Below are 20,416 nucleotides of genomic sequence, written 5' to 3' on the forward strand. Positions count from 1 at the left end.
CTTCAACGGGACCACCAGCCGGTGGAGTCAATAAAGGATTAGTAACTGTATGCATCTCGATGGCAATGTCAGGCCTGTTTGTATTTGCCGGAGCCAAAACAGAATTTCTCAGCACTGCTGGACAAGAGACCGCTGGAGTCATACTAAGAAGAATCGCCCACTTGTTGTAGTTTGACATTGTCAATGGAGATGTACCTGTTATCCTTACGCCCAGGAAGTGGAGGTAAAATGACTGTTCTTGTACCCTGCACGCCAAGCACTGGAACAGGTGCACGATAAGAGGGCCCGAACTCCTCCTTGTTCACCACCTTCTTACGGACTAGGTCACCAACTCGAGGTAGCCAGCCAACTACCGCAATTCGAAGTGCAGCATCAGTTGTGGAGGGCAAGTGTTCCTTTGCAAGACTGTTTCGAGTCCCTTGAAGATTCTGTAACACAGCAGAATGATCATCTATGTCAAAGGGTGCGGCCGCCGCCGCCATGTCTAGACCATCAAGGTCCGGGACAAACATTTTTATGCCAAAGAGCATTTTGTATGGGGTCCACCCACCCAGAGACCTTCTAGGGAGATTATTAAGTGCTTGTTGAACGCTATACAAATGGGCCGACCAGTTACTGCCAGTACCTAAAACCCTAGCTGTCAAGGATTGCTTTAAGTCACGGTTCATTCGTTCGACAACACTATTGCCCTCAGGCCGGTATGGAGACGAAAATTTGACTTGGACCCCCAAAGATCTCATGGCATCCTTGTACGCCTTAGAGGCGAACGCTGGACCCTGGTCCGAATGGAGGGTACCACATGCAAAAATTCCCACAAAGACCAGCAAATCCCTGATGTCAGTTCTAGCATCAGCACTCCTTTGTGGCCAGACCCATAGAAAACGTGTGCACGAATCCACTGCAACTAAGATGTACTTATACGCAGTATCAGAGGAGAAAGGACAGCAGTGATTCAAATAAACACACCCAAGTGGTTTATTAGATATGTACAACTGTGTTTGAGGTGGACACGCAGCAGTCGAAGGTTTAATCTGCTAGCAAATGTCACAAGTAAGGACATAATCACAAGTCTGTTTATATCATCCACGCCACCAGTAAGGTTGTTGTAAGATGACAGTCGCTGAAACGCCGGCATGGGCAGAGGCCATACCTTCGTGAGCGGCTGTTATCAAAGCAAGTCTGCGGTCCGCGTTGGGAATCAATCTGTCACCAACGTCGTTAATTCTCACATAGGGAACTTTATCAGGACTTAAATGATAAGAGTATTTAGAAGGGAAACCTCGAGGGTAATTATCACCCTTCTCTGTTGCATCAATGGCTGCCAAGATGTCATCATCAATTTTACTTTTGGATCTTGTGACTGCTGCTACTAGATATGTTGCTGTTTTCGCTACTTCGTCAGCTAAACTGTTGCCAACAGCGTGTACCCCGACGCGCTGGTGACCAAGAGTGTGAATTACATTCACGAGCGGCAGACGTTGTTTAAGTTCTGAGACTCAAACTCAAAGCATTTTATGTTTGATTGTGCTACCTTTGGTATCACAATATTCATTTTGAGACCAAAAGAATACATTGTCGTTAAAAGACTGGACACAGTAGTATGAGTCACTCACAATAAGAGTAGTCACTCGAGGATCAGCAAACTCCAGTGCAAGTACTAGAGCCCGTAGCTCTGCCAACTGGGCAGTAAAATCACCCAAAGTCTGCGAGTATGCACGACATCAGACTTGAATTCTCCATTCACAAAAGTACCAGCCACTATTGCGCAGGCTGCTGAATAAGCATGCTTAGATCCCGTCGCCAGTTGAGCCAAACCGTCAGTGTAAATGATACAATTGTAATCCTCAAGCGGGCGCAAGGACAGAGGAGTCAGATGAACAAATTCATACTGCAAATACTCCTGAGTCTGTAAGAAGGCATCAAAGATGAAAGTGACATCTGGAGACGTCAAAGAAGTAGCCCATTGTATCCAACGTGGATGACAAGCTTTAGAATTCGGTACACTGGCTTTCGTCACTGCCTCAAGGGCAGGATACGGTGTGCCAACATGCGTCTCCCTTGCGACAGCGCTCTCTCTTTCAGAATCGCCATTTGCACTGCAGTTAAAACTTTTTCGACTGTTGAAAAGCGCATTTCAGCCGAAGTGTACAAGAGTGACTTGTAAGCAATAGGGACTGTGTCTCCCTCATGAAACGTTAAGTACGTGAAACCCACTGCGCCAGGCACAATTCTTATTACGAGGTTTGTGTGGTTATCACGCGTCAATAAGTATTTAGAAGGAAGACGATCAGCCTGCAAAGATTGTAGGATAGATGAATGTTCTGGCAGCCAGCTCAATTTGGAAAAAGTAGGTTATACAAAGGCATAATCGGGAATGTAAGTACGCCCGAAATTCAAAAAGCCCAGCAAAGATTGTAGTTTTTTCAGGAGTTGTGGGAGTGCGCAGACATGCGCATTCCTCCAGGAAGTGAGGTGCTAAACCTCGACCTTTGGTGTTGAGTTCATAGCCCAAAAACAACACTGTATACTCTGCAATGTATGATTTCTAACCGAAGTCCGCAAACATGACAATGATGCGGTCAACGCGACACAGATGCGGCCATAATTCGTCGTCTGTGAGATAAATATCATCAACATACGAGTACGCATCAGGGTCAATCCTCTGTAACAGAGACTACACATGCGGCAAAGACGCCAGGACTGTTTTGTTTGCCGCCAGAACTAACGGCTGTCCATTGACTACTAATAGAGGACAGGTTATGGCTATAAAAGCCATTGGAGATGTCAAGTGTGGTCTTAAACTTTTTTCTCACAAGACTATCAACAAGGGCAGAACTGTGGGTGTTCTGTACAGCGCAGGTCCGACAATGAGAGTTCACATGCCGATAATCCAAAACTAGGCGGTACGACCCATCAGGTTTGGTTTAAATGGAAAGGGAATTATTCATAGGTGACACACGTTTGAATTACACCTTGATATTCCAATTGTTCAAGGATTTCTGCGACGTGAGATCTAGCTTCCCGGCGCATGGGATATTGGGGTTGTGGCTGTGGCATAGATCGTAATGGAATCTCATGGCTTGGTGATAATTTACCCCACCCGACCGGAGTACGGTACAACGCTGGAGCAAGCACCTGTGCCCACTCTTCTGCAAAGTTCTGAGCTTGCTCCTTCGGCACAGTGTGCGTGAAAGATGGGAGGATTACCTCCCCCCTCTGGGAGCGGCCAAAACGAAAGCTGGGGGCCAATCCGCCTCTGCTAACAGAATGTCATAGGTAGAGGTCAGATTTTCCCAAAATATCCTTTTTATGGTACGTTGTATGTCACCTTCAATTAAAAGGACTATGTCATATAGTGCGTCGGGGGAGCCACTCTAGTGTCAGCAGTTTCTACAGTAATAAATATGTCAGTTGCTGTCACCTTCAGATATGGACGCAGTGATTGCCGCACTATTGTAACCTCCGCTGCGCAGTCTAGCAGCGTTAGTGCCAGGTTCCGAAGTTGTGTTCTCACTATCTATGGCATACCTCGCTGTTAGTGAAGCAAATTTCTTTTTCTGAAACGGAGGTCGCTGATGTGCAAATTCGTCCTGCTTGCCTTTACCATCAGCCAGTAGAAAGGAATTGGTCCCAGAACATACGTAAATTGAAAACCTGAACAGAGTCAGCAAAATAACTGTTGCAACAAATAAAGCGTACCAAAGTGTTATTTAATCACACTTGGAGCTGGCACATGAATGCGTATGAAAAATCACATTATTCACGAAAGTGCAGGGTGCCACGGGGAAGGGGAGGGAGGGAAGAATTAGGTAGGGTAGTAGGATAAGTGACATATAAACATTCATAACAATAGTACAAATCAATTGCTGGGCACGTTACTATCGTGCCAAATAATCAAGATGGAAGTCATTCCTTTGCAGAATTGAATGTTTTGCCAAATAAACCATATACAAGTAAAAGTACACAGTGCTCAATGCACTATTGAAGGTACTGGCATAGTGGGATGTCGACGTTTCGACCCCTCTTCCAAAGTAGGTTGATTTGATCCTTACAGGTGGGGTCTTCCTCAGGACAAAGAGGATGGTGAAACAGGAAGGGTAGGCACCAATTTAGAGAACGGACATCTAATCAGTATCGGCTTGGCGTCCGAAGACACAAGGGCACGAAGGCTCCAAAGACAGGAGGGAGTGACAAGCACGGGTATTAGTCGAAACACACAGGAGGGATTAATTACTCCATCATACCACGCCGCAGCGTAGATCGGTGTGTTGAGTGAAATAAATCACTGGAAAATCAGCCTCTTTGGGCAGCGTCCGTGACTGCGGTGCTCGAATCAAACAAAGCCTTTGTCCTGAGGAAGACCCCACCTGTAAGGATCAAATCAACCTACTTTGGAAGAGGGGTCGAAATGTCGACATCCCACTATGCCAGTACCTTCAATAGTGCATTGAGCACTGTGTACTTTTACTTGTATATGGTTTATTTGGCAAAACATTCAATTCTGCAAAGGAATGACTTCCATCTTGATTATTTGGCACGATAGTAACGTGCCCAGCAATTGATTTGTACTATTGTTATGAATGTTTATATGTCACTTATCCTACTACCCTACCTAATTCTTCACTCCCTCCCCTTCCCCGTGGCACCCTGCACTTTCGTGAATAATGTGATTTTTCATACGCATTCATGTGCCAGCTCCAAGTGTGATTAAATAACACTTTGGTACGCTTTATTTGTTGCAACAGTTATTTTGCTGACTCTGTTCAGGTTTTCAATTTACGTATGTTCTGGGACCAATTCCTTTCTACTGTTTGTTACCCAGGTCCCAGTGACTATGGTTTGCCCTTTGTTCTAACGTTTACCATCAGCCAGGCGGGGCTGCTCGCGTCCTTGAGGGGCACTCCGACCTCTGCCACTTTCACCTCCAGCAGCTTGTGAGACCGATGTTTCCTGTGAAGAACGAGGAGAACGTTGTTCAGGAACCTGAAATCTATCAGGAGACCTAATTCTTGTGCGATCGCGCAATTCATATGTGCGTTCAGTAGTCACTGGTATTGGTGATGCGGGACGAGACCCCTGTTTCTGTTGCTGCTTCCCCCGTTTCTTAGTTTTCCAAATTTGTTTAGGAAAAGCTGGACGGTCGTCTTTAGTAGACTTAACCGTCTGAGTTTGCGCTGTTTTAGCAAAAGGCTTAACCCCCAAACTATTGCGGCCAATGGTCTTATAAGACTCCGCAATAATTTTTGGTAACTGCCGGGGTTTATCGACGTCGTCGACGAGGCGCAGCGCATTCGACACCTGAAAGTTAACCGCATCTCCCTTGACCTTAGCAAGGATGAGATCAGCAACTACATTGAACACACCGACAAGCCTCATACTCAACTCGAACACCGTCTCCGGACCGTGCTCATCCTGAACACGCTTAATCACGCAGGGCAATACAGTCATAGACGGTGTGCGGAAGCACTCCGCGTAGACGGCTTCAAACACTTTACCCCAGTTCTCACAATCTGTTACCTATGGGACTAAGTCTTTCTGCAAACTAATTGTAAGGATCCTGTGTTTTTCCACAGGAGTAGAATTTGGAAATACAGCTTCCAGTTGGTCAAATTTTTCAGCAAACCAATAAGGCATATCGTCCTTACTCTGGGGGCACTTGCCCATTACCGAATTAACCATGACGGGACTAATAGTGATACTGGCCGGTCCAACTGGTTTCGTCGCAGCCCCAGGTGCCCCCACCTGGATATTGCAAGAGACGTATTGCACTAAAGCCCTATGTACCGCAATCAAGGCGGTGTGGAGTTGACTTAAGTCATCCACTGGGTCTTGCAAATATCGTGGATGAGGTGTGAACCCGGCCAAGTGGCCCCAGGAATAGACAAGGGACCTAACCGGAGTTACGGTGTGGGGGAGGGCGCCATTGAACCAAATACAATGCTGCCAAGCAGAAATAGAAATTTCCTGCGTCCCATACGGCGTATAATTAGCTGGAACTGCCGTAGGAGTGAACACGTGAAAGGTCTTATCATCCGCATTCACCTCCGAAAAAGTAACTCAAGAGTAAAACAACTCATAGAGGGAACGATGCATCAGCACTCACTACAAAGATAATTGACATTCCAAAAGGCACCCCGAGCTGCGTCAATTGACGCCGGAGAGGTGCGCGACTATGCGCTTTAACAGCAACTTCAGCCATAAGGACGCAGAGAATAAAAACAATCAATATTAAATTGTAGCAAAAAATGGGGTAGTAATTCAAAATAAAACCTTTTTAATTATCAAGCTTGAGTGAACCTACAATTCAATTATATAGGTAGGTTTAAACCGCCACTCCCTTCAACCGGAAACTAGAGTGAGGGTGTTGTGGACAAATAGAAGCACTACTAAGGCGTCTCAATCATAAGACCAAAACGTTGGGTGCGCCATGTTGCGGGGATTCTGCTCATGCACAGAACTATGCGCAGGAAACCAGAACCTTAGTGAATTGTGGTGTACCAAAAAACTCACCTCAGTACCCAGAACCCCTATCCGACTAGCATCAGTGTCTAATTCGTTCTCCGTATCATATCAAAGCTACCAATGATTAGACAACCCGGAACAAGCAACTTAGAGTACTCTCTGGAATGGTGAGAATCAAGAACACCTTTTCGTTATTATTCTCATATCAGTCCACAAAGTGAGTAATCAGAGACACGGAAAAGTTTAAAATGTTTATTTTTAACTACGCGCTCTAAAATGCAGTACTTTGGCTAACATAAGCAAACCTATGATTAGAAATAAAACCATCAGCATTGTTACAATACATTAAAAACAAAGGGAGAAATCATATTATAACGATAGTAGCAACAGGTCCTATAATACCTTGTGTACCACCCTCCCCTGGCTAATAAGCTAGTTTTATATAATAATAGAAGGTATCTAGGTTCGAATGGGGAACTCCATACCTCCAAGATCAGCTTAGGTGAATCACATCACAGGATCAGCACTGCTCTCTGTGTCTGGAAAGGTTTTCTCCAAGAGTGTCAGAATCATGCATGCAAATGCAATATTAAAGGCACCCGAGTTTCAGATATTTGCAGCTGTGTGCTTGTTGTGTCTAGAGCGTGGGCAGATCAACCTGAATTCAACAGCATACATTGTTATTTGACCGTGACGGTTTCTGCACACAGTGTTCAGACTAAGGTCGCGGTGCACATCTAGAGATGTGAAAAACAGACCGTTCTCGTGTGAAGAAAAAGCAAGCACGCAGTTTTACTTGTAATAACAACTACCCGTAGTGTCGTGTGCAAAAGCAGCAAAGTAGCAAGATGGCGTTAACATCTAAAACGCTTATGCTAACATAGCAATGTATGCAGACAAAACCCTGTCTCCACTACAAAGGGGCTCGAAGGGAGCGCACATCAGATATTGCAAGAAAAGGTTTAAGTCCCATTGAGGCATTATGAACGGCACGGGAGGAAACGTGTGCGTAATGCCTTTGAGGAAACGGTTAACAACCGGGGACTTAAAAAGAGGAGGCTGATCTGGAAGCCGTAAAAAGGCGGAGATGGCTGAAAGATAACCTTTGATAGTGCCCAGAGCAGAGCCCTGCTGGGCCAAAGAAAGAAGGAACAGAAGGACTTCAGAAAGAGGAGCAGAAAGGGGATCCACCACCTTAGCTGTGCACCATGCCACAAACTTGTTCCACCTTCAGGCGTACACCGTTTTAGTGGAGGGACGCCTGGCTGCTAGGATGACATCACAAACTTTGGGAGGAAGATCGAAAGCTGCCAACTGTCGCCGCTCAATCTCCACGCATGGAGGTGGAGACTGGACAGGTTCGGGTGGAGGACCGTCCCCTGCTGCTGCGACAGAAGATCCTCCCGAAGAGGCAGTCGGATCGGGGAATTGATCGCCATGCTGAGTAGCTTGGGATACCAGTATCTTCGTGCCCAATCCGGAGCCACTTGGGACCGGTTGTGCAGAAAAGCGTACAGCAGAACGCAACTCCACTCGTGACGAAAAGCGTCGCCTAGCGAGTGCCGCCTTGGAAATTCCAATGCGCAAAACTGACGACATCGCACGTTTTCTTCAGTGGCGAATAGATCTAACCAAGGCTCTTCCTACTGCTGAAAGAGACCTTGCGCCACGTCAGAGTTCAGACGCCAATCGTGATCCATCAAGCACCGGTGGCTGAGTTTGTCCGCCCTGTATATGCCATCTGGCATGTGGCACTAGCAGAATGCAGGAGGCCTTCAGGCCCAGGAGCTGGAGGGTCATCCTGACTGAAACCCGGGATAGAGTCTGAAAGATCGGAATCATAGCCCCAATATCCCGGACTCGCTGCTCAGGAGGATAAACCCGAAACAGCGGCGAGTCCAGAACCGCTCCGACGAAGGGGAGCTTCTGAGAGGGACTCAGGTGCGACTTCGGCACGTTGATGGAGAACCGCAGCAGATGCAGGAGGTCGGCCTTAGCCTGAAGGTGGTTGACGACTGCCTGGGGCGAGCTCGCCTTCAGCAACCAGTCGTCGAGGTAAGGGAAGACTGACGCCCCTGACCTGCGCAGATGAGCTGCGACCACCACCATCACCTTCGTGAACACCCGAGGGGCGCTGGTAAGGCCGAAGGGGAGCACGGCAAACTGAAAATGCTCATGGCCTACCATAAACCACAGGTAACACTGGTGGGCTGGCAGGACGGGGATATGAAAATATGCGTCCTGCAAGTGCAACGCTACCATCCAGTCTCCAGGGTCGAGGGCAGCCAAGACCTCAGCCAGAGTCAGCATTTTGAACTTCTCCTTCCGGAGGAAGCGGTTGATGTTCCGAAGGTCCAAGATGGGACGCAGACACCCTTTGTCCTTCTTGGGGACCAGAAACTAGTGGGAATAACAACCACTCCCTACTTCCGGCCCAGGAACGCACTCGATGGCCCCCTTGGCCAAGAGGGCCGTGACTTCCTGCTGGAGAAGTACCAAGTGATCCCCCGACATGCGGTGGCACCAAGGTGGCATGGCTGGAGGGGAGGACTGAAAGGGAAGAGAGTAACCTCTGCGGATGATCTGCAACACCCACTTGTCCGATGTGATAACGCGCCAGTGGGGGAGTTGGTGGCGGATCCTGCCGCCCAGCGGCGTGGGGTGCTCCACAAAGCTCGGATTAGTAAGGTTTGGAGGTAGAAGCAGCGGAGGTGGACTGACTCCCACGCTTACCCGCCCCTGCAGAAGCTGCGTACGCGGCCGTGCTGAGGCTGGTTCTGCACAGGCTTGCTGAAGGAACGTGCCTGGGCGCCTCTGCCGTGGCCACGAAAAGAACGAAAACCAGGAGTGGCCGGGCTCTTCGCGGAAAGACCCAAGGACTTTGCCGTGGCCCGCGAGTCCTTAAAACGCTCCAGTGTACTGTCGGCCTTATCGCCAAACAGGCGAGTGCCATCAAAGGGCATGTCCATGAGCAAGCTCTGGACATCAGGCGAGAATCCGGTTGATCTCAACTAGGCGTGGCGACGAACAGCCACAGTCGTAGAAATCGCCCTCCCCAGTGAGTCAGCGATGTCCAAACCACACCGAATAGCGAACTTAGCCGCATCCTTACCCTCAGCAACTGCTTGGGACAGCACAGCGTGGACCTCTTCAGGACACTGAGGCAACATCTGAGCAACCGTATCCCACACCGCGTGGGAATAGCAGCCCAATAAGCAGGCGGTGTTCATTGACCGCAGCCCCAAGCTGGCCGAAGAGAACAACCGCTTACTGAACTGTTCCAGCTTCCTAGAGTCCTTATCCGGCATAGCCATGGCACAGGCACTCTGCGAATAGGAGGCTTGGATGACCAGGCTCTCAGGCATAGGGTGAGTGGTCAGAAACGCGCAGTCGACCAAGTGCCCAACAAGACGTCGGTGAGGGCGTCGTTAAAGGGTAGCAGGGGCTCCAACGAAGTGGACGCCATCTGGAGCACCCCAGTGAGGAGATTAGTTTTGAGGGCCACCGTAGGAAGATCGAGGTTGAGGACCTCAGCTGCCCGATTAAGCACCATTGTGTAGGAGGTGCCCTCCTCCTTGGTAGGCAGGGGAGAGGCAAACCCCGGGTCAGAAGAGACATCGAGGTCACCAGCGTCCTCCAAGTCGTCCCCCCAGTCCTGCTCGGACTCACACTGATGGGCAAGAAGATTCTCGGACCAGTCGTCCTCCACCTCTGTTGCATGGGGAACAGACCACGGCGGCAGAGCTGGAGCCGGAGAAGGAACATACGGCGTTGGGAACGGCGCCGGCATCGCGTCCCAATGCTGATCCCAGGTAGGAACAAAATGGTCCTGGAACCGGGGCAAGGGCGGGACAAATAGCACTCACTGCGGCGCCGGAGGGGAGGATGGCGCTGGGGCCGGAGCCTGCAGCGCTGGACCTCTTGGTGCTGGGGCCAACAGCGCAGGATCATGGGGCGCCGCAGCTGGATCCGCCGGCGGCACCGGCAGCCCAACAGGATCTGGACACTGGACCGCGGGGCCTGAAGGCATGTCGGCGGGGGCCCGAGTCCTAAAAAAGCGGTCCATGGTGGCAAGAAATCCTTGCACCTGTTCGGGAGTCGTCGACAGACGGGTAGGCCGCGGGACTCCCAGGCTCCAAAGGAGCCGCAGGGGCAGAACCCCTGTCCCCCTCGTCCGCATCCGAGGACCGACGGGGGGACGCCGGAGAGCGAACACGCTTCTTCGACTTCTTTTTATGTCGTTGGTTACCGGAATCCGAGGGCGAAGGCTTGAAGGCTGAGGAGAGACGACTGCGGCCCCGTGAGCGTTCCCGGTAATGATCCCTGGACCTGAATGGCGCTGGGACGAGTACCGGACCTCCAGAAGCTTCCGGCGCCGCTCCCTCAAGGCCTTCAGGGCCATGGCCGATACTCCCGGCAGGACCGGGAGTCGTGGTCAGTCTCCAGGCAGTAGAGGCAAACATCGTGGGGGTCCACCACCGACCCATTGCGATGGCAGGCCCCACAAGAATCAAATCCAGGCATCTCTACGTGCACCAAGGAAAAAAAGGGAGACAAAAAGTCTCAAAAGGGTAGTCAAAAAGTGACTAAGGTACGTGCTCTAACCGGATCTGAGCATGCAGGTGTGGAAAATATAGGAACTGACGTCAGCGCGCATGGGTGGCGCCCAAGTAGTCTCCGTGACGTCATCTCGGCACATACAACGGCAGTGACAGACGCGGAGCCGCACAACGCCACCTACTGATGCGCAGGTGTACTGCTACGAAAAGACTTTCCGGATCCAGTCTGACACCTGGGGATATTCTTTTTTTTTTTTTTTTAGGAAGACTTGCATATTTTATTATCAGGGTTGTGCAAATCTACTGCTGTTTAAGGCTCTATTCTAAAGTACCTTTATTTTTTTTTTATTTTTTTTTTTTTTTTTTTGAAAAACCTTTATTGACATTGCAAATAAAGACAAGTATGGGCCTACAACCCTCGGGGCCGGCCGCCAAACAGTGAAGGTAACAGCGAGCAGATTATAATCACATGCAGCACCTCGGGAAGTCGATTCTCAATGCCAGTATTCTCTTATCCACTGAACAGCCCAAGAGGGAAACCAGGATATAAAAGGTTTTCATTTTACAATAAAGGAGAGAAGGATCAGGTGGCAATCAAGTTCTCAACAGCGAAAATTGGCAGGCAGAATAGTGAACGTCAAACAATAAATAGCAATCTATCAAATCAATGGCGCTGAAACAGGAAGTTCAGGATGTGGAGGGATATCACGAGCCGTTTGCGCCTGCAGTCTCCTGCCCTAGGACCCAGAAAACCCCACGGAAATGAGGTACAAATGAAAAACAATGATTGGCCACGAAGGAAACCTACCGCACTGACCCCAGAAAAGAAAGACAAAGAAGAATAAGAGAAGAAAAAGAAGGCCATAGAAACACGATAAAGGACTATAGAAGCCCCTCCCCCAACCCCCCACCCTGCACCTCTGCAGATGACTACGGCCCCCCCCCCCGCAGCGTGCCTGTCGCCCCAGAACCAGACCCGAAATATAGAAGAAACAGAGAAAAAGGGAAAAGAGAGGAAATCCCCCCCTAACAGAAAAGGGGAGAGAGTAATAATAAACTGGAGGAGGGCCTTCAACCAGGCCCCCGGCTTCTCCCTCCCGCACAATATCTTCCTCCCCAACGAACATTAAACAGCAAAAGTTCGGCCATGTCTGAGGGAAATGGGGAGCAGTATTCACCGACTACACTATTAGTTACATCATGAAAGCACACAACCCCCAAGCCCGCCCGCCTATGAAATGACAACCTCTAAAGGATCAGCCTTATCCTTGGCCACTCTTTGCGAAACCACCAGTGCATACCCAGCGATCCATTATCGTGTCCGAGATTACAAGGAAGATGAGCGTCCAGAGTTGACCAGGAAGGGACACACACATGTGGGGAGGACGTTTCGGAACACCAACACAGTCATCATCATGGGAGATCACCTTTCCCAGAACTGCCCCAAGGCCTGCGCCACACACGAGGTCCAGGAAGGAGGAATCAGCCAGAGCAGGCGACCGTTGCGTGAAGATTGCCTGGGTCGCCGGATGCCACGCATGGGACAAAGTCACCACCCTCCGCTCAAGTCCAAAATCTCCGGAACAGACCGACCCCACAGCCAGCCGACCACACGCTGCAACAGTGTCCAAAGTTTCCATCCGTCCCTTATTCACAGAGGCGGTCACGGCACTTTCCTCCTGTGAAAGGTGAGACAGTGCCTTATGTACCTGGGGACAGGAAGACCGCAATTGTTCCGACGCCAACACAATACCATCAAGCTTCCTCCCCAATACCCAAGCGCCATGAACCAGGGTGGAATGAAGGGCTCCGAGAGCATCGAGGAGGTCACCGTACCCCAGCACGGCCCCTCGCACTCGCTCCGCCACGCTCCTCTGCGCCACACACTCCCAATCTTGCTGCGACCCAGCGTACAGGATGGTAGAGTCCATCCCATCAAGATGGCCGCAGGGCAAGGCCACCCCAGATGGGGACCGGGTCTCAGTCACAAGCACATCAAGTTCCATGTCGCTGCAAACAAGGGTCCGGAGGCAGGCGAGATGTGTATCCAGTGTGTGGTCACAGGTGACAGTCGTTCTCCCCCTGGGCCAGCGTCTGCGAAGACCAGGAGCAGCCCGTGCAGATCGGGACGAGCCACAGGCCGCGACCTATCAAATCATTGGCGAGGGTCCAGGCGATCGCCGATAACCCCCGGAATCGTCACCCCGGGTATGCACCCGTCACGCTATTCTCGGTGATAGGAGTAACCACAGCGAGATGTAGGCCGATATTCGCGCCGCTTCGGTATTCCGACTCCACTCGGTCACCAATGGCCGCTGTTGTTGAACTGCCGCCCGGCCATGTTGTCCACTCGAGGTCCCGGCCCCAGGGCTGCCCAGGCCGCAAACTTCAAACGAGCATTTCTCGGGCGGTACCGCCGCTAGAAGCTTCAGGATCACACGATCGGTTGCCGCTCTCAATCACCAACACGGGCATGTAGCGCAGGCTGAGGATCTCATGCAGGATATCTGTGCGGGATGCGGAGATTCACAGAGCCGGGAGCCTACGCTACCATCTCGGTCGCCATCTTGGCTCCTCCCCTACCTGGGGATATTCTAAGGTAAGGAATTTATCACTAACGTGTCACTTTCAGAAATATAGACTTGCAGACAGTAGTAAAGGACCACTGCCATCAGAAGAGCTGTCCCGCAGGCGTAGCATTAACAAACACTCCAGAAAAGACACGTACAGTGTCGAACACCAAAAAGGGAGCATATGTAAAATTGGGAAATCACCCCAGTAAGCGGAAGCAAGGAGGAACCTATGGGCAACTTGCAACAACTCAGAAAAGCCCCCCCACACATCGAAGCCCCAAAAAGAGGTGGCGACGTAGGAAGAGGAATACCAAAGCAACCAGCACGTATACATAAAGGTATAAACATACAAATTTGTAGAGACAGGAAATGCCAGGAGCATGAACATGTCCATACCGGAGCATACCTAGTACAGTAAGGGCAGGTAGGAGCTGTTTTTTGAAGAGGAGATCAAGAAACCTCCCAAGGAGTCGGAACAGGCAGGATGACCATGGCATAAGAAGATAGCACCAGGGAAAAACATAGAACACCGTACAACAGACCACCAAACGACGCATGGAGCCCACAGGATCTCCAGGCCCAGGAGAGATAAGCAAAGCTATATAATACTATACAAGTACCCCACATGGAGTATGCATACCCCAAACAACGGGGAACACCTCTTAGGGCAAGAAGCCAAGCTAAAAGAGCGCAACAACAAACTGAACCTGTGAACATGAGTTCCGAGCCGTATGACATTACCGAGCTGAGCCACCGGCTCAATACCACAGAGGACCAGATCCAACAATCTGTGGAACACGGCCACAGCAGGCCAACAAGCAGCTCAAAGCAAAACGCATCCAAGTGATGCCAGTAAAAGGGTAATCACCCTGGACCACAGAAAAAGAAGACATAAGGCTCACCGCCCATGTAAAACACAGAGCGCAGGTAAAGGATGCAAAATGAAAATGAAAGGGAGGACGAAAGCCCGCAAGGAGCCAGTGAACCGCCAACTCGGCGTGAGCATCAAACAGCAAATCCCCATCAAAGGGTAAGTCAACCAGTCGCTCCCGGATATTTTCGGGGAAGACACTATCGCGCAACCAAGCGTGATGCCTTAAGGCAACAGAGCACGCCATTGCATGTCCCAAAGAATCCGCAGTATCTTAGGCTGAGCGGATTGTGAATTCGGCAAGGTCGCGGCCATCCCGAAGGAGGCAAAGGAGATCAACCCGAGCACCTTCAGAGGTGGCCGAATGCAAAGACTCTGTAGAGTCCCACAGGGCAGAAGTAGTCCGCGCCACAACACACATTGTATTTAAGGATCGTAGGGCCGCACTAGTGGAGGAAAAGACGTTCCTTCCCCATGACTCTAGCCATCTAGACTCCCGAGAAGGAGGAAGCATTAGAGGAGGCAGGGAGGGGGAAGCAGTCTGCAACACAAACCCTTGCACATCAGGGTGTACAAAAAGACAAACAGGGTCATGCGGAGTGAACGAGGCACCGGGTCACCTGAAGCAGGCCAGACCCAGGTACCTAAAAGGGTATCATAAAGGGAAGCCTCAAAGGGTAGAAGCAGCTCCACTGTCCCGGACCCCCGATGAAGGACCTCAAGCAAGTGGTCGACAGATAAGGGGGCAGAAGGGAGTTGCATGCTTAAAATGCGGGTGGCCAATGAGACCACCCTCAAAGAAGCCGCAACGGTCTCGGTAGCCCTCCGTGGAGGAGACAACAACTCATCAGTGGGAGAGGGTTGTAAACTGACCCTCCCCAGACAGTGAGGGTGCGACCAAGGTTCCACAGAAGGGAGTCCCATTGAAGAATGAGGATCCTGACGTTGCTCCTGGGAGGCGAAGAGCCAGCCGGATCTGGGAGCTCCCGAGGAAGCTCAACAAATTCCAAGGGGGGCATAGGCAACAGTACGTCCGGTGACGGTGGGTGAGAAGACGGCGCCGAACTCCCTCCCGAGGCCTCTGGAGAAGAGTCCATAATTCTGCACCGACACGGCACCGAAGCGACGCGCGTCAGCACCATCCCCGCGTCATCATACGGCGACTCGGCGCTGAGACTATGACAAGCTCCCCTTCCGAGGAAGGAGTAGAAGCCAGAACCGGCGAGGCAGTTGGTCGGCCCGGCGCCGACTCCACCTTATCCATGCTAGGCTCCGACTCCGGGAAAAGGAGCAGGAGCGGCACCGACCCCGGCTCCAGACAGGGGACCGCCTGCCCGGGGCATGACAACAGGCTCCGACTCCGGAGAAAGCAATGGAGGCGCAGCCGAGGAGGCGAGCCTCCGGAACCGGTACGGCGCCGACCCCGGCTCCAGACAGGCGACCACCTTACCGGGAGCCTGGGGTGTGCTCAGAGCACGGCTATGAGCACCGGCAACCACCTGCGGTGCCGCAGGGAGCCCAGCGGGGCTATGCGACGTGGCGGAGGCACCGTGGGTCGTCGAGGGGGATCCCGGTGGGCCGCGCCCTAACGACTCCACGTGGACCGTAGAGGTGGACCTAACTGGGCCGCGCCCTACCACATCTCCAACATCCCTGGGAGGTAGAGGCTCAATTGGCACCGGGGACGAACCCACCGGCGAGTCCGGCGGAGAGCCCACAAGAAGCGTAGGCCCCGAGGACGGGAGAGGGCCCAAGGGAGGCCTGCAAAGCTGCGGCATATGCCTTCATTTGGGCCCGTGTTGCCCCCACACTCAGAAAGGGCGGGTATGGCGACTGCTGGGAGCGCAGGTCCGGAATGTTCCGGGAACCAGAGCTCCTGACAACAGAAGTAGAAGGGGAGGTCGAAGACATTGGCGACTAGCACCTCGACTTACCAAGTGGCGAATGACAGCCTCGGACCCTGGAGGCCAGACGAAGGCGGAAGGGACCTGCCGTTGAAGAAGCCGAAACGGGGGGAGTGAGAAGACTCTGACCTGGATAACCGCGCCGAGCGAAGCTTCATACGGCACTCGCGCCGAGACTTGGACTTCAGGTGTTGGCACGCCTCGCACTCCGTGGAGTCATGGTGCTCGCCCAGACACGAGATACAAATAAAATGCGGGTCCGTCGCGGACATTTGTCGCGAACTGGAAGTTGTAAAGCCCGAAGGCATCGCACACCGTTCCCCGAAGCACAGCGTCAACAAGGCCTGAAAGCAGGCCAGAGGAACCGCTCACTCTGGATCAGCGTTGCACGCGGAAAAGAAGGAAACGGACGTCAGCGCGCCGGGAGGGACTTATATGACCTCGCTGACGTCACGTACGTGACGTCAGGGCAGGGTCGTGTGGCGCCGTCCCCCGGCACGCAGAGGTGCTGCTGCAAAGTTTTGTCCGGATCCAGTCTGACGCCTGGGGATATTCTAAGTTAAAGAATCTGCGGCTAGATGTCTCTATCAGTTCTCAGGCTTCAGTTGGTTGCTCGTGGCTACTAAAGCACTATCTATCAGTGGAAGAAGGATACAAGTATGGAGGAGGTAGGGGCCTTATCACTACTAATAACATTACTTTGTCTATTCTAATACTAGCCTTTCACTTTACTATCCCTATCAGCACTCACAATGCTATTTGTAGGACAAAGGAGATTACAAAATGATGGCTGTTACAGTTCAACCAAGCTACTCGTAACAAACCCTAATCGTCATACAACCCATTGCCTGTAAATATTACACCTAAGGAGAATCTCCTGTTGAGGACCATTAATTGGGTAACTTAAATTTGAGCTGGCTGAAAGAAAAAAAAAAATACTATCTCCCTGGTCATTGTTGCATAACCAAGATTTTAAAGTCCCATCTCTGAAAACCAAAGGACTTAATCATCTAGTAAAGAGAAACAAAATATATTACTATTACAAATGTAAGTATATAATCCTTTGCCAAAAACCAGGATTTGTGTCTGAGAAGCACTTCAAATGGGGACCCATTAGATCAAAGATTCAACGTATGCCCACCCACAGAAAAAGAAAAATCGGTTAAGTATTCCGATAGCTAAGAAATCAGGTCTGTGATACCATGACATTCTGGTGAAATCTTAAAAAGAACATGTATGACCTCTCAAATCCATTAGCATTGTAGATGTATGGTAGCTTTATAACCTAACCAGAAGAGCCTATACATTTTACTCACACGATGCGTTCTCCTTTTCAAACTACCTATTAACAGGCGGCGCACACACACCGGAAGACAGCTGTCTCAGATTATGCTTGCATCTCCTTTGACTACAAACTAACCAAAGCTTCACGAAATTTGCGGGAGAAGTTCCAGGCTTTTATACTGTCAAGAAAGCCAGAACCACTGGAAGAGAGTCTTGCTTGCCGTCTGGTTTAATCAACAAACGATAGCATCCTAAACAAATGAGAATAGAATGACCAAATAGAGGAAGGCCTGAGTTCATTACCTAGAAAGGAGGTAGGTACTATATCGGCTCTTTGCGTTCTTTCCCCACAAAGCTATCTCAGGGACCACCGCAGTCACTAGAACCACTTCAAGAAGTTGAAAGGTTTATACCCCAAGCTGATGAGACAAGTACCATTCAGTCAATACACAATCTGCTTAAGCAACTGATGTTGGATACAAGATAGATGAAAATATAAAAAACTGATGTTGCTTTACAAATTGAAGCTAATCTGGAGATGATAAATGGAATTTCTGAACAAAAGATGTTAGGAGCTAGAAACCGGTTTATCGACCATAGAGGATATTTTGAACACACAGCAGTAGGAATGGTTTCTTAGCTGAAATACTAGTTCTCTCTCAGAGAAATCTCCAGTAAAATCCTAAGCACTGAATAGTCCCGCTCACATGTGGGGACCCCAGAGCAGTTCTTTCAAAGTCACTGTTACTATGCTTTACTCTTGAAAGACCAAGAGGCACATGTGACACCAATGTTAAGTTTTTGCAGCTTTAAAACAGGCTATATTGCCAATCATATTGAATTACTTTGCAGTAATTATGGAGGTAAAATGGCTTAAGCCTTTTAAAAAGTCACTAGAGGAAATTAAAAGGAGACATTCAAAAACACCCTTCACAAACTCATTTTGCATCTATTTAAAGTAAGAGAAGTCTAAATAAACGGCAATGCAATTCTACAGGCTGCAGCATTGAAAACAACGAGAATAGGCCACTGCATTCAGATTCATCTGGGTGCAGTCATCACAGGCTCTGTAGTCACAGACATCTATTTGCAACAGTCCCTACATGGTTCGAACCCTATTGTCTTAAAGGGATACATTTTCAATAGCAAAGTGGTAAAGGTTTGCTGAAAAGGGTATCTAGAAAAGATAAAGGAGAAGCTCTGAATCTGCGTCTGAATGTGAGGAAAGAAAGGAACTTATGTCAGCATGCACGGGTAGCACTTATATGCAGCTCCTCTCATTATGTCTGAAGAGGAACAACATCAGCGAGGAGCTACACAGCACCACTCTCTGTGTGCATGAGTACTACTTTACAGTTTCCAAAACCAGCCTGGGGAAAATTCACATGGTAAGGAATCTGTCGGTAGAAGTATCCATCAGAAAGTGCAATGGTTTACGAATCAGCTGCTGCATGTAGCTATAAGATAATCTTAATCCATAAGGCGTCACAGACTTCCACATTCTCACACATATTTTTAACTGTATGGCCTAAAGGTCCCTCGTATGCAAGGTTCAGCTGTTATGTGAATGCAGATAACCTTGTGCTGATATCCAGTGTTTATGTCGGGTAGTTGTAGCGCATGCTGCAGTAGTAGGACTTTGTGTGAGTAAGTCTGAATACTGAAGTGAGATCCATTTTGGATGCCACTGCTTTGGCATTGCACAAGATAGAGGAGGAGGACAGCTTTCCAAAACAGTTGAAGAGTAGTTTCTTTAATTCCTGTGGCTGAAGGGCGATGATTCAAACAATGAAATGAGGAGGATTCAGACAGGGCTGCCTTTACAAATCCCATTAGAACTTCTGTTAGTAAGGGGTGCTGATTAGTTCTTCTTGAGAACTGTTGTTTGATTGATGGCAGGGTTGCAAAGTAGGACTTCGGTTTCTATTCTGCTAGCAGAGTACGTTTGTAGGTCAGGCCTCCCCAGTTATCTATCCTTGATTGTTACTTCAGAGATGTTCCTGGAGGAAACCACTACAAAACCTCCTGACTGCAACTGCTTTGGCGAGTGTTAGACCAAGCAGGGCTGGCACTGCAACTGTGACATCATGGACAGGCAGGGCCTAACTTCATTCCTGTGACCGGACAGGCTGCACCAGCTGGATCTGCACTTGCGTAAAAGTCCTGGGGCCGCCACTCACTGCTGAACTGAGTGCAAGTGGTCACATGCACTGAGATGATCACTGCACGAGGCCTCCTGGGCAGCCCCTAAGACTTCCTCCAATTGCCCAGGATTCAACCTGCAGAAAGATTACAAGGCTCTCGTATCCTTGCTAGATGAGTGCAAGAGTCTAACTTGTTACGACAACACCAACAAGGGTAAGAACTGCTGCAACACGTGAACTGTGCGTGCCTTTCCAGGAGCGGTTAGCAAAAAGGTAATCAGTGGATGAAGCACCACAAGCTACAATCGTAACCAGGATCACTGATCTGAATACTGGATATAATTTTGCAATAATTAGTACTGCTGCGAGATTTTAAAATTAAGTTCTCAAGACTGGGCTGGACATTGAAGTTACTGTGTCTGTTGGCTGATTGTTGAGTTCTGAGCTTGCGCACCTCACACTACATCACTGAGAAGCATGTGACTGCTTGCCGAGGCTACTATGAGCGTCAAGTACGGAAAAAGGCTGTACATGGCCCAATATGCAGAGCAATAGCACAACTGGCGTTCAAAAGGAGTTTTTGAATTGTACATGGTTTAGTGCTCACAGAAGCTAGAAA

At 49.9% G+C, this 20,416-nt stretch overlaps 1 protein-coding gene across 17 annotated transcripts in view; it reads right to left on the reverse strand.

Moving 5' to 3' along the window:
* The window catches only part of ATXN2 (ataxin 2), a 1,509,788-nt gene that overhangs the window by 351,624 nt on the left and 1,137,748 nt on the right, over window positions 1–20,416 (reverse strand). The gene's annotated exons all lie outside the window — the stretch shown is intronic.

The sequence above is a fragment of the Triturus cristatus genome, chromosome 11 (assembly GCF_964204655.1).
Source record: "Triturus cristatus chromosome 11, aTriCri1.1, whole genome shotgun sequence".
Classification (NCBI taxonomy): domain Eukaryota; kingdom Metazoa; phylum Chordata; class Amphibia; order Caudata; family Salamandridae; genus Triturus; species Triturus cristatus.